This window comes from Pongo pygmaeus, chromosome 17 (assembly GCF_028885625.2).
Source record: "Pongo pygmaeus isolate AG05252 chromosome 17, NHGRI_mPonPyg2-v2.0_pri, whole genome shotgun sequence".
NCBI classification, from domain to species: domain Eukaryota; kingdom Metazoa; phylum Chordata; class Mammalia; order Primates; family Hominidae; genus Pongo; species Pongo pygmaeus.
This window is the reverse complement of record NC_072390.2, coordinates 20,295,168-20,308,415: the sequence shown is the minus strand read 5'-3', so window position 1 is coordinate 20,308,415 and position 13,248 is coordinate 20,295,168. Positions and strand designations below refer to the sequence as shown.

Genomic DNA, 13,248 nt, shown 5'->3' with positions numbered 1-13,248 from the left:
GATGCTGTACCAGAATCAGGTGAGAAAATAAGCCACATTATAAGAATTAATAAAACCCATCTGATGAGATTTGATAGTTTGAAGTGTGTGATTCTCAGACCTTTAGATAGAAATTGGGGCCAAAGAAAACAAGGTCTTATTCCTCAATATAAATCTCTCAGTGCTTTGAGCAGTGAAAGAAAGATTTTTCATTTAATTTTACACAATTGATACTAATGAAAAGGAATAGTTTTTAAAATATAAACCTTTTTTCTATAAAAGGACATGCTGTTGATTCTCTTGTGTCTGTCTTTAACTCTGGCCAGTGATCTGAAACCAAGCAGTACCTGTCTCCAGACCACTAGTACCAAATTAATTTGGGGGGGCTGGGTAACAGGTTTATTGAGAAATAATGAACACACCATGCAAGTCACTCATTTAAAATATACTAGTCATTGACTTTAGTATTTTCAGAGAGTTATGCAGTCATCATTACAATCAATTTTAGAACATTTTCATCACCCTGTAAACAAACCCCACATCACTTAGCCATCTCACTAGTTTTCCCTTCCTCCCTCAGCCATAGGGAACCACCAACCTTCTTTATATAGATTTGCTTATAAGCCTCTGAAATAAAAAGCAAGTGGACTACTGTGACTGGCTTATTTCACTTAGCATAATTTTTCATGCTGCATCTGTGTTGTAGCAGGTATTGATGTGGGGTTTTTCTCCTTAGTTCAGCTACATCTGGGTTCTTCTCTCATGACCAGGAAAAATTAAGTACACAGACACATTGAAGGGTGAGGAGGACAGAATTTATTAAGTGAAAGGAAAGCTCTCAGCAAAGAGAGGGGTCCTGCAAACAGGTTTCTACCTCAGAATTGAATATCAGGAGCACATGAGCTGAAGAGGCCAGGATCCCCCTCTGCATAAGGCGTGAATTCCTGGTAGCTCCACCCCATCCCCCCAGTGCATGTTGGCCTCTGGTCTGCTGCCAGCATGTCCAGGCAAGACAAGTCCAGGTTCCCTTATCTGCACTTAACATCTGGTGTAAACACTTGTGGGGCTGGTTGGAGATTCTCCGGGGACCCTTCCATATCTGCCTAGGTATTTTGCTGTCTCCTCCTAATACAGTATCAGTACTTAATTTCTTCTTATTGCTGAGTGATATTCCATTGTATGGATACATCAAACAGTTTATTTATCCATTCACCAGGGGATGGACCTTTGGGTTCTTTCCCACCCAAAGGTGATGGACGTTCTGGTTCTTTCCACTTTTTGACTCATATTAATAATGCTGCTGTAAACATTTATGTATGAGTTTTGATGTTTGCATGATTTTTATTTTTCTGGAGTATATACTTATGACTGGAATTTCTGGGTCGTATGGTAACTTCATGCTTAACCTTTTGAGGAGCTGCCAGTTTGTTTTCCAAAGTGGCTGCATCACTTTACATTCCCAGCAGCATTGGATAACGATTTTAATTTCTTTACATTTTTCCTAACACTTATTTTCACTTTTTTATTGAACAAAGATTTTATCTTGTGGTGTGAAGTGATACCACATGTAGTTTTGATTTACATTTTCCTAACGACTAATTACATCAAGCATCTATTAATGTGCTCATTATCCTTATCCATCTTTACATCTTCTTTGCAGATACATCTATTCAAAATCTTTGCCCATTTTTAAAATTGCATTATCTTGTTACTTATGAATTGCAAAGGTTCTTTACATATCCTATATATGTAAGTCACTTATCAGATATATGCTTTTCAAATACTTTCTTCTACTTAGTGTCTTGCCTTTTCACTTCTTGATACTGTCTTCTCGGGCACAGCAGTTTTCAATTTTGAAGTCCATTGAATCCATTTCTCCTTTGGAGTCATAGCTAAGAAAACACTGCCAAATGCAGTCACAAAGATTTATGCCAGTGTTTTCCTCTGAGAGTTTTATAGTTTTAGCTGTTACAGTTAACTGTTTTATTTTGAGTTAATTTTTAAATAAGATATTTGGTCCAAATTTATTTATTTTTTGCACATGGATAGCCAGTTGTCCCAGCACCATTTGTTGAAAAGACTATTCTTTTCCCATGTTGTTCTTTTGTTAACTTTATATAAAATCAATTGGCTGTATATGCACAAGTTTATTTTTATATTATCAATTCTTAGTTTGTTTATATCTATTCTTATGCAAGGCCAAAATGAATGTACTGAGAAGTTTTTTTCAATCATGTTGCATATTACCAGTTGTCTTATGTCATAATAAAAATTAAATTTAGTGGAATATCTTTAACTTCACCTTTTGTGTCTCAAAGGAGTCTCTGGCCAGCTTATACCTTACTTACTCTAAGACATGATGGGAAGCCAGGCTTATAAGACACACTTTATTTCTTTTTTCTCCATTCAAATCTTTAGTCTCTTTTCCATTGCCTCCCGCTATAGTTTTGTTTTCAGTAAGCTTTGGTCACAGGATCTGCTGACATAGTCTAATATTTAGTGCATTATGTTTTGCTAACTCATTATAATTCATAGACTCTTCCATAGGTGTTTACCATCCAGGAAGGAGAAGTTTAAGTCTGAGCCGCCAGCTTTCCTCAGTGGAAATCAAGTGAAGTCATCATCTTGCAGTTGACAGATCCTCTTTCCACCTGGTAGCTGGTTCTCTTGGGTAGCACTGTGGCTAATCCTTTTCTTGGTGCAGATCTTGCATTCTCAGAAACCACAGTTAGTTGTATCGACTGCCTTTTACTGAAACAGAGATGCACAGCTCTGCTTTCTAGCTCAGTAGAGGATTCTTGGAATATAAAGTTTAACTCATTCCAAGAAAAGGTCTTAGGAGTGCAGCACTTCAAAATCAGGTAATGTTCAGGCAATTTATCAGAGACACATAGTAGATTAGTATTTTGACTTTCAAAATGTCAGAGCCAAGTTGTGTGCTGTAGAGAAGCCTTGTGGTATAACATAGAGATGGGATGGTCTTAACTTCTCCAAACAAACAAGCTTGAAGTAAGGTAAAGGAGAAATTGCATTTGATTGCTTAACACTCAAAGCACACTATGTTTATTTTACTTCTGTGAAGACTAAAAATCATTTCATAATGGTCTCCTTATTTCCTCATTGAGAAAAGGAAAATAAAAATTAAATACTAGATTGATTAATAAATACTCAAAGCTTATCTTTTAGAATTTTAGTTAATTTAAATCAGGTAAATGTCTGATTTTGATTGTGTAACCAAGTATTTCTAGTTTTTTTCATACCATATGTCTTCTTCTTGCTTCCCAGTCTTATTTCCTAACTTGAGGGGAAACTGTAAGGAGACACCCTTGCCTTGTTATCAGAGTTCATAACTGAAGGAGTTTTAGGAAAAGTTCCTCCTCATCAGCTTAAGTCTCTCTCCTGGTTATCTGCTGCTTCTCAATAATGTTTGCCATCAATAAATTAACCTCAACATTTATTAGATCCTACTTTAAAGGAGACTCTTTTCTGCTGCATAAGTTGTGTTTCCTGTTGTCTCTTTTAAAAACATTTTTCTAACAATTACCCAGAGTTTTCTGGCTTAAAAGAAAAACATTTATTTTGTTAATGAACCTGTGGTTTGGAAAAAGCTTGGCCAGGACAGCTCGTCTCTACTCCCCTCAGCTTCCCTAGGAACAGCTATCAGTTGGGGAAATGGAATCCTCTGAAGCTTTGCTCACCCACGTGTTTGACGGTTGATGCTGGCCATTGGCTGGAACCTTGGTTGGGACAGGCAGCATGAACACTGACACTGGCACTGCCAGGTTCTCTTTGTGGCCTGAGTGCTCTCACAATCTGGGGGCTGGGTTCCAAGGGAAAGCAGTCTGAGATAGGGAAGCCACATGGTATCCCTTTTACTGCATTCTATTCATTAGGAGGAAGGCAGTAAGGTTGGCCCATATTCTGTTTTTTTAAATGGGATCAATGTAGCTTCTCTTTTGTTTTAATTGACACATATATACATAATTATGGGTTATAGAGTGATATTTTGATACATGTAAATAGGGTGTAATGATCAAGCTAACTAGCACATTTACTACTTCAACCATTTTTCATTTCTTTGAATTGTGAACATTCACAATCTTCTGGCTTTTTAAAAATATACAATAAATCATAGTTAACCGTATTCACCCTACAATGCCACAGAACACCAGAACTCATTCTTCTTATCTAACTGTAATTCTATATCCATTAACCAACCTACCTTCCCCTACTTCTTTGAGATTTTTGTTGTTAAGAGACAGGGTCTTGCTAGTGTAGTCTGGGCTCTGGGCAACTGTAGTCACCCAGATGGGAGAGAGTGGTTTGATCATAGTTCACTGCAGCCCCCAACTCTTGGGTTCATGTGATCCTCACACCTCAGCCTCCTGAGAAGCTAGGATTATGAGCATGCACCATTGCACCCGTCTGATTTTTGACTTTATAGAAACATCTCCCTATGCTGCCCAGGTGCTCTGGAACTTTTGGCCTCAAGTGACTCTCCTGCCTTTGTCTTTCAAAGTGCTAGGAAATTACAGGCATCAGCCATGTTGCCCAGCCCTCAATTTTTCTTTAGCTCCCACACAGAAGTGAGAATGTGCAGTATTTATATCTTTCTGTGTCTGCACTTAACATAACATCCTCCAGACTGATCCACGTGGCCACGAATAACAAGATTTAATTCCTTTATACGGTGAATAGTATTCCATTGTGTATGTGTGCCACAGTTTTTTGTCTTTTCATTTGGTGATGGATATGTATGTTGATTTCATACATTAGCCATTGTGAATAGTGCTACAATAAACATATGAGGACAGGTATCCTTTTGATCTATTGTTTTCTTTTCTATTGCCTGAATACCCAGTAGTGGGCTTGCTGGATCCCTCGGCAGTTCCATTATCAATTTTTTGAGGAAACCTCATGTTGTTTTCTATAGTGGATGCACTAATTTACCTTCCCACCAACAGCATGTAAGAATTTACTGTTCTCTGGAACCTCACCAGCATTTTTTTTAATCTTTTCAATGATAATAATTTATTCAAATTGAAGCAAGATTATATCATATTGTAGATTTGATTTGTATTTCTCTGAGGATTAGTGATACTGAGCATTGTTAAATTTATTTATTGGCTATTTGTATTTCTTTTTTCTAAAAAAAACTATAGTTAGATATTTTGCCCAATTTTGAACTCAGATTTTTTTTTACCGTCAAGTTGTTTGAATTTCTTGTACATTTTGGATATTAGTCCCTTATTAGATTAATAGCTTGACAATATTGTCTCCCATTCTACAAGTTTTCTCTTCACTCAGTTGTTAGCTGGACAGAAGCTTTTTAGCTTAATGTAGTACCATTTGTCTATCATTTGTTTTTTGCCTATGCTTCTAATGTCTTACCCATAAAAATCTTTGTGCAGACTAACGTCCTCAGGCATTTTCCCTATGTTTACTTATAGTAGTTTGATAATTTTGGGCCTTACATTTCAGTCTTCAATTGATTCTGAGTTTATTTTGTTATATGGTGTTACATAGGATAGTATCATTCTTCTCCATATGGATATTTAGTTTTCCCAGTGCCATTAATTTGAAGAGGCTGTCCTTTCCCCAGTGTATGTTCTTGGCACGTTCATCCAAAATCAATTGGCTGGAAATATGTGGATTTATTTCTGGGTGCTGTATTCTATGGCCTTTACCCCAAGAATCATTACTTCTTAAAATGCAATTCCAATTAGCATGAAACATTTGCAGTTTAAGGAAAGGCTTATGGCATCAGAATCCTTACTTATAGGATTCATTATTTTGTGTTTTTTTGAGATAGGGTCTTTGTCTGTCATCCAGGCAGAAGGGCAGTGATGTGGTCATAATTCACTGCAGCCCTGAACTCTGGGTACAAGCCATCCTTTTCCCTCAGTCTCCCAAATAGCTGGGTCTACAGGCATGAGCCACCACGCCCGGCTAATTAAAAAAAAAATTTTTTTTTGTAGAGATGGGTTCTCACTATGTTGCTCTGGCTGATCTCAAATTCCTGGCCTCAAGTAATCTTTCTGCCACAGCTTTTTAAAGTGCTAGGATTGCAGGCATGAGCCACTATGCCTAGTATAGAGTGTTATATTATTTTCAAAGTCTTATTCCTAGAGCCATTTATTGACTTTGGCCTAAATAACTCAATATGATATTTGGCCTAAATATCTCTGAAATATGATATTTGGCCTAAATAATGAAATAAATGAAATAAATATGATATTTGGCCTAAATAACTCTGAAACTTTTTTTGACATATTATGGGGAATGACAATGAGGGAAGGGGGACAGACACTTTTTACTAAGAGATAACTTAGTGCCACTTAAGGAAGAACAAAAATAAATTATCAGAAAAATAAAAGATGAAGTGCAAAAGTTCTGTGGCAAAGATGATGATAGTTAAATAATGTATTTTTGTGACTCATGGTAGCTTCAACTTTGTTCTTAAAATTCTGAGTAATTTAAGGGTTCACATTTGAAGAATGTACCGCATTACAGATAACAGTTTATTCCAAGTAAATGCATTTCAAAATTTGCTGTTGGTTTTGTATTAGATTATTCTCAGCCTACTTCATTATCAAGCTATACTATTTTATTCATGCAGTTTGATGATCTTACAGCAGAGAAGGAAGCTGTATCTTCAAAATGTGTCAATTTGGCTAAAGACAGTCAAGTTCTTCAACAGGAGTTATTATATATGAAAAAAGTACGACAGGAATGTGAAAAACTTGAGGAGGATAAAAAGATGTTGGAAGAAGAAATATTAAATCTTAAGACACATATGGAAAACAATATGGTAGAACTTAGTAAACTACAAGAATATAAATCGGAGCTAGATGAAAGGGCAGTGCAGGCAGTAGAAAAATTAGAAGAAATCCATTTACAGGTCAGTTTTTTAAATCAGGTAAGTTTATCTGTAATGTGCTTTCCTTTATTTCACTGCAAATTATATTTTGGATATGTGCATATTGTGTTTCCTCTGCCTCTCTTGTAGCAATTTGCTTTGTAGAGTTCTAGAAAAAAAATGGTGTCTGTTTTTTCTTTTAAATATTTAAATTTCCATTATTATTACAACAAAATCAATCTTTCAGAGTAATGATTCTTACTATGGAGTCATTTGATGATTAAGACCAGTTGGCATAAGAAAAAGTTGTGATTTAGAAATTATGTGATACCTTTGAATTGGTCTTAAGCTACATTGTTCGTTGATCACTTTTTAAAATTATGAATGGATTCTATTGCTTTTTATATGACCAGATTACATTAATACTAACATAATTATGATTTCAAATTTTTATAAATCAGACTTAATTCTGAATTCAGTTATTAGTTTTGATACTGCTGATAAACATTTTAAGCTTCAGCCTCTTTTTTTAACATATTAAAAATTGCTCTTTGAATCACTGACTCAAAATGAAAGGCAACAAACATATAATAATTAGGTTATGAGTGTTTTAAAAGTATATTCTTTTCATTTGTTTTAGAAACAAGCATAATATGAAAAACAATTAGAGCAGTTAAACAAGGATAATACGGCTTCACTAAATAAGAAGGAACTCACACTTAAAGATATGGAATGTAAATTCTCCAAAATGAAAACTACTTATGAAGAGGTTACAACCGAATTAGAAGAATATAAGGAAGGCTTTACAGCAGCATTGAAAGCTAACAATTCCATGTCAAAAAAATTAACGAAGTAAGTCCAAACATACACTCATAGAAAATGAATTAAGCTCATTAATTTGTTTTGAAAGTATAATTTTTAGTGATATCGCTTCAGGATATTAGTAGGAAGGGAATGCTAATTTGACAATGTAATTTTGGAAAATAATGGTAGTAAGTAATCTTACCTTTAAAATGTTAGTCAAGGATAGTTTCTGTCTCTCCTCTCATTTTTCTTTTTTTTTTTTTTTTTTTTTGCTTTTGTATGGCTTTTTTCCCCTGAAAAGTCTCTTGTAGTTAACTTAATCTGTTAGTTTTTTTCACTAAGTATTTTTGAAGCTTTATAATTAATAAAGTGATCTTGTTTTAAATTTCTTGTCAGAATTTCCCTAAATAGTAATATTAATGAGTTTATTTTTCAGTAGATCACAACCTAAACCCAAAGTGTCAAGTGGTACTGCTACTCTGGGCACAATCGTTTTTGAGTGTGATCTTTAGTATTATCACTAGAGGGTGCCTCAAGAAAGACTATTTGTGTAACATATTCAAGATGTTACAGAAAGGCATCCTTGTGAAATAGGGAATAATTATCACAGGAATTTAAAGAAGTGTAATTCACAAAGTGGTTGAAAAATAACACCTTGTTCAGCCTGAAGGGGTGTGTGGAAGGCAGAAAGAACAAGCCTCACCTCCAGTGCCTTGGTCACAGTGCTGGGGGCTAATTGCCTTCAGAGATGTTTTAGTTCTTTTTGATCAACAACCAAACAATCTAGTTCTCCCCTAGGAGTTGTTGCTCTGAATTATTCCTCATTACCAAATGTTTAATTGGTCCTAGATAATTGGTGAAATGTACAAGGGTGAAACCTAAAACTGGCTTACTAAACACAAGTATTCCTAGATTTTTTTTGTTCACTTTAGTTTTCTTAACCTACATTAAGGAGTACAACATGATGTTTTGATATAATTATTTCTAGTGAAGTGGTTCTTATAATCAAGCAAATCAACATATTCCTTTTCCCACGTTGTTACACTTTAAATACAAGTATTTCAAATGGAATCTTCAGAATCTTACAAGTAGAGCCATTTTAGAAGGCAGCAAGTTTTACCTGTTGTGCCATACATCACTGATAGCCATTTCTCTTCCCTGTCTACTTTGTTTGAGCTGCATGTTCAGTATAAATCACCTCAGAAACACAGGTGCTTCTTTAGAATGATTTTAAAAGTATAATTCCTTACAACAGGTATGCTCTCACACATCTTTGGTGTGAAAACACTGTTTAGTGGGTAATTTGGTTTACTCTCAGGGCAAATTTTTAAAAACTGCCAAGTCATTAAGAATTATTTAAGGAAAAATGAAATACTAAGCATTTGTCTTTGCTATCTTTACAGATCGAATAAGAAAATAGCAATGATCAGCACCAAACTCCTTATGGAGAAAGAGTGGGTGAAATATTTTCTCAGCACTCTTCCTACAAGGCGAGGCCCAGAGTCACCTTGTGTTGAAAATCTTACTAGTATAGGACTCAACAGAAAATATATTCCCCAAATGCCTGTAAGAATTCCACTTCAAACCCTCAGACTTCAAATAACTGCAAGAACTACTTGACTGAGGTTAGTTATATGACTGTTTCTCTTTTGGGTTTCATTTCTCTAATATAATTCTTGTCTTTAATTTGGTGAAATACTGAGTTGTTCTGTTGACTTATGCATGTGAAGTAAAGATCATAATTAGCTGTGTTAACACAGAAAGAAAATGGGAACTTTACATTTTTTAATTCCCTGGAGCTCTCATTTTCAAGAGATACCCATTTGTTAAGTTTATTCAATAAATGTGACTAAACTGACATGTTTAAAATATCTTTAAAAGCTGCATTTAAGTTAGGTTTTAGAAATTGCACGTTATTGCCTGATAACTGACGATATACTTTGAGATGCTTTGGCTTACTCTCTAATTGATTGCAGTTTAGCTGTGGTTCATACCACCTTTTTTTTTTTTTTTTTTTTTTTGAGGCAGTGTCTCACTCTGTCACCCAGGAGTGTCGTGGCACAATCTCGGCTCACTGCAACCTCCACCTCCTGGGTTCAAGTGATTCTCCTGCCTCAGCCTCCTGAGTAGCTGAGACTACAGGGGCCCACCATTACACCTCGCTAATGTTTGTATTTTTAGTAGAGACAGGGTTTCACCATATTGGCCAGGCTGTTCTCGAACTCCTGACCTTGTGATCTGCCTGCCTCAGCCTCCCAAAGTGCATGAGCCACAGTGCCCAGCTCATGTCATTTTTAACATTTCTTTGCACCGGCCAGGCATGGTGGCTCATGCCTATAATCCCAGAACTTTGGGAGGCTGAGGCAGGTGTGTCACAAGGTCAGGAGTTCAAGACCAGCCTGGCCAAGATGGTGAAACCCCACCTCTACTAAAAGTACAAAAAAAAATTAGCGAAGTGTGGTGGTGGGCCCCTGTAATCCCAGCTACTAGGGAGGCTGAGGCAGAGAATTGCTTGAACCCAGGAGGTGGAGGTTGCAGTGAGCCGAGATTGCGCCACTGCACTCCAACCTGGGTGACAGGGCGAGACTACGTCTTGAAAATAAAAAATTTTTAAAAAAGTTTATTTGCACCGTCTCAACTCTTCCCACTCATAATCACAACTGAATGATTGGCGTCTAAACACTTTACCCCATATATGGATGTTTATTATAGTAGAATCCAAAATAATTGCATTTTATAAATTACACAAAATCCTAAAATGTTCATTTCCATTTTTATGTTAAAAGCTTTGTGCTTGGCCAGGAACGGTGGCTCACACTTGTAATCCCAACATTTTGGGAGGCCAAGGCAGGCAGATCACCTGAGGTCAGGAGTTTGAGACCCACCTGGCCAACATGATGAAACCTGTCTCTACTAAAAATACAAAAATTAGCAAGGCATGTTGGCAGGCGTATGTTATCTCAGATACTCAGGAGGCTGAGGCAGGAGAATCACTTGAACCCAGGAGACGGAGGTTGCAGTGAGCCAAGATCATACCACTGCACTATAGCCTGGGTGATGGAGATTCCATCTCAAAAAAAAAAAAAAGGTTTGTGCTTTTCTTACATAAGAGCACATCCTCTGACTGTAAAAATCCTGGAAGAAAGCCTAGGAAATACTCTTCTGGACATCATACTTGTCAATTAATTTATGGCTAAGTCCTCAGAAGCAATTGCAAGAGTAACAAAAATTGACAAATGTGATCTAATTAAGCTAAAGAGCTTCTGCACAGCATGAGAAACTATCACAGGATTAAACAGACAGCCTAAAGAATGGAAGAAAATGTTCACAAACTATGGATACAGCAAATGCCTATTATCCAGAATCCATAAGAGAGTTAAACAAATCAACAAGCAAACAATAAATAACACCAGTAAAAATGGGCAAAGGACATGAACAGACATTTCTCAAAATAACACATGTAAGTGGCTGACAAGCATATTAACAAGTGCTTACCATTGCTAATCACCAGAAAAATGTGAAACAAAACATCACAAGTCAGAATGACTTTTGTTAAAAAGTGAAACAAAAAAAAAAAACAAACAAAAAAAGATGTTGGGGAGGCTGTGGAGAAAAGGGAATGCACACTGTATGTGGCAATGTAAATTAGTTCAGCTACTATGGAGAGAAGTTTGGAAATTAAGAACTAAGAATGACTGTTGGATGCAGCAACCCCATAACTATACTGGGGTATACCGATAGGACAATAAATCATTGTAACAAAAAGATGCATGCACATGTATTTTCATTGCAGCACTATTCACAATAGCAAAGACATGGAGTCAATCCAGGTGCATCCAAGGTAGATTGAAAATCCAAGTTAGATGGGAAATTTCATATATACCGTGGAATACTATGCAGCCATAAAAAGAACAAAATCATGTCATTTGAAGCAACATGGATACAGCTGGAATCCACTCTCCTAAGCAAACTAACGCAGAAACAGAAACCAAATATCTCATGTTTTCATTCATGTGGGAGCTACACATTGGGTGCACATTGTCATAAACATGAGAATAATAGACACTGGGAAATAAGAACGGGGAGGGACGGAGTGGGCCAGGGTTGGAAAACTGCTTATTGGGTCCTATGCTCACTACCTGTGTGATGGGTTCAATTGTACTCCAAACCTCGGCATCCCTCAATACCTACACAGGTACTGCCGTAATTTAGAATACAAACTAGAAAAAAAAAAAAAAAAAAACAAGAAAAATTTACTATAAAAAAAGTTTACTATAAGTAGAGAATAGAAATTTCATTTTAAGATAAAATTTATTGAAGTAAAAAATGGATTAAACTTTTATAAAGGGCAGAGTTTCGCTAAGAATTTCAAAGCAATGCATTCATTGCAAAAGATGACTTTAATTATTTAATTATTATTACTATTTTTTTTTGAGTCAGCGTCTCACTCTGTCTCCAGGCTGGAGTGCAGTGGTGCAATCTTGGCTCACTGCACCCTCCACCTCCTGGCTTCAAGCAATTCTCCTGCCTTAGCCTCCCAAGTAGCTGGGACAGGTGCACGTTACCACGCCCAGCTAATTTTTGTATTTTTAGTAGAGACAGGGTTTCCCCACGTTGGCGAGGATGGTCTCGATCTCCTGACCTCGTGATCTGCCTGCATTGGCCTCCCCAAGTGCTGGGATTACAGGCATGAGTCATCATGCCTGGCCATTGTTTAACCTTTGTACTAATAAAACACTACCTTTCTAAAATCATGTATATGCAGTAGACCAATATTAACTGTATTTTTGTCCGATTACTCTAAACAGCATTACACAGATACATCCTCTGTTATCTAAGCTTAAAATAAGTAGAAATTTTACTTTATTTATGTGATTATTTTTCTATTTAAGCAAACTTCAAGTTATGTCTAGTCACTAAAAATACTAAAGGCCACATTTTGTAAGTGATATATTATTTTCATTATAATGTTTCTTGTTTAATTTAAACATTATTATTATTTTTACTTGTTTTAGATGGAGCTGGACTGTGTAAAACAAATAATTAGAGAAACATAGAGAAGTATGTTGCCAAAATTTTTTAATTAAATTTAGTTTTATTTTAGAAATAAAGTGTAAATAGCAAATGGCATTCCTTTTCATTGTTGGGCTAGTAGATACTATATCAAGTATTTTTTTCTTACACACATCTAATGAAAGATGTGAAAACAAAAACTTTCACAGAGAAGACTGTACTTATGCACCATAAATTCATCATGTTCCATAGCTTAAAAAATTCCCAAGAAGTCTGTGCATCTCTTTTTCACTGGCTCTGCAATTTCTTCCCTTTTGCCATCCCCATGGAACTGTCAGCCAGCACACTGAAACAATTCTCAGAAAACACAGGCATCATCAAGTTCTCAGGGTTTTGGCAGAGATTGAAGGCCAACAGACCTCAGAGTCATTTTGAAATCCTTAGCTGAGCAATAACCCTTCATAAGCAGTCACTTGACAGGAGACATTTTAAATCTCCTGTCATTTACTGTGTCATTGGCTTATGTCTGTTCTCAGGAAAAATTCCAAATGTTTCACCATGAAATAAAAACACCCACGTCAATGTGATTCTTG

The 13,248-nt window shown here is 36.1% G+C and overlaps 1 pseudogene; it reads left to right on the top strand.

Annotated features, from left to right (window-relative positions):
• Positions 1-13,248, top strand: part of LOC129018832 (ankyrin repeat domain-containing protein 18A-like) — a 54,398-nt pseudogene that overhangs the window by 3,162 nt on the left and 37,988 nt on the right.